The following is a 2,084-nucleotide window of genomic DNA, read 5'->3' as shown; positions in this document are numbered from 1 at the left end:
TGTTTAAAATATGCCCCAATCAATCTCACCCCGTCTATCAATTTCCTTTCCCCTTCTCCCTTTCCTACCTTCCCAAAACAATTTCAACATGCTTCCTTGTTCAATTTTCATAGCTGCAAACCATCTCTTTCAATCAAATTTATACCCTTTCAATATATATTTCAAAATTATGCACCCTCGGCCTCTTCCTGTCGGTCCCATATTGAACTCTAGTTGGAAGAGGCGAGTCTGGTCTCAAAATGGAGGTAAAACTGCCGCCCGGTGGCCCCCAGCCTGACTCTGGCCATCGCCGCCGTCACCGGGGGGGGGGGGGGGGGGGGGGGGGGGGGGAGAAAGGCCATGATCCAAAGGAACCAGAGCAGCTGCCGAAGCTGTTTATTGGTGGTCTGAGCTTCAAAATTACAGGTGATAGTTTAAGAGAACATTTTGAGAAATGGGGCACACTCACAGATTGTGTGGTAATGAGAGATCCTCAGACAAAATGTTCCAGGGGCTTCGGTTTTGTGACTTATTCTTGTGTTGAAGAGGTGGATGCAGCCATGTGTACTAGACCCCACAAGGTTGATGGACGTGTTGTGGAACCAAAGAGAGAGCTTTCTAGAGAGGATTCTGTGAAGCCAGGAGCCCATCTAACAGTGAAGAAAATTTTTGTTGGTGGTTTTAAAGAAGATACAGAAGAATATAATTTGAGAGACTATTTTGAAAAATATGGCAAGATTGAAACCATAGAAGTTATGGAAGACCGGCAGAGTGGGAAAAAGAGAGGATTTGCTTTTGTAACTTTTGATGATCATGATACAGTTGATAAAATTGTTGTTCAGAAATACCACACTATTAATGGGCATAATTGTGAAGTGAAAAAGGCCCTTTCTAAACAAGAGATGCAGTCTGCTGGATCACAGAGAGGTCGTGGAGGTGGATCTGGCAACATTATGGGTCGTGCAGGAAACTTTGGAGGTGGTGGAGGTAATTTTGGACGTGGTGGAAACTTTGGTGGAAGAGGAGGCTATGGTGGTGGAGGTGGTGGCAGCAGAAGTAGCTATGGAGGAGGTGATGGTGGATAGAATGGATTTGGAGGTGATGGTGGCAACTATGGTGGCCGCCCTGGTTATAGTAGTAGAGGAGGCTGTGGTGGTGGTTGAATAGGTTATGGAAACCAAGGTGGAGGATAGGGGGGTGGTGGAGGAGGATATGATGGTTACAATGAAGGAGGAAATTTTGGTGGCAGTAACTATAATGATTTTGGAAATTACAGTGGACAACAGCAATCAAATTATGGACCCATGAAAGGGGGCAGTTTTGGTGGAAGAAGCTCTGGCAGTCCATATGGTGGTGGTTATGGATCTGGTGGTGGAAGTGGTGGATATGGTAGTAGAAGGTTTTAAAAACAACAGAAAAAGGGCTACAGTTCTTAGCAGGAGAGAGAGCGAGGAGTTGTCAGGAAAGCTGCAGTTTACTTTGAGACAGTCGTCCCAAATGCCTTAGAGGAACTGTAAAAATCTGCCACAGAAGGAACGATGATCCATAGTCAGAAAAGTTACTGCAGCTTAAACAGGAAACCCTTCTTGTTCAGGACTGTCACAGCCACAGTTTGCAAAAAGTGCAGCTATTGATTAATGCAACGTAGTGTCAATTAGATGTACATTGCTGAGGTCTTTTATCTGTTGCAGCTTTGTCTTTTTCTTTTTCTTTTCATTACATCAGCTATATTGCCCTGTGAATTGTGGTAGTGGTACCAGGAATAAAAAATTTAGGAATTTTTAACTTTTCAATATTTGTGTAGTTCAGTTTTTCTACATTTTAGTACAGAAACTTTAACAAAATGCAGTTTTGAAGGTGTTTCCTGGTGAGTTAACAAGTAAAGATCATTGTTAATAACTATTTTGTATGAATTTTGCTAAAGTTAACTGTAAAGAAACACCTATTGACTTGCAGTTTAAGGGGAATCTATTCTCCTCATTTCTAAACCATGATATGAATGGGCGCTAACATGTGGAGAGAATAGATACTTGTATGTATGCATTGTGTGTTTTAGATACATAGGTTTGGGTATTTAAATTAGTATATTTCTGAATTTAATAGCA

The 2,084-nt window shown here is 42.0% G+C and overlaps 1 pseudogene; it reads left to right on the top strand.

Moving 5' to 3' along the window:
- The first annotated feature begins 239 nt into the window (after nucleotides 1–239).
- On the top strand, nucleotides 240–1,605 carry LOC122100087 (annotated as a pseudogene).
- Nucleotides 1,606–2,084: the final 479 nt, after the last annotated feature.

This window comes from Dipodomys spectabilis, unplaced genomic scaffold (assembly GCF_019054845.1).
Source record: "Dipodomys spectabilis isolate Male_0828 unplaced genomic scaffold, ASM1905484v1 ptg000560l, whole genome shotgun sequence".
NCBI classification, from domain to species: Eukaryota; Metazoa; Chordata; class Mammalia; order Rodentia; family Heteromyidae; genus Dipodomys; species Dipodomys spectabilis.
The sequence above is the reverse complement of the archived record's forward strand: the minus strand, read 5'-3'. Positions and strand labels throughout refer to the sequence as shown.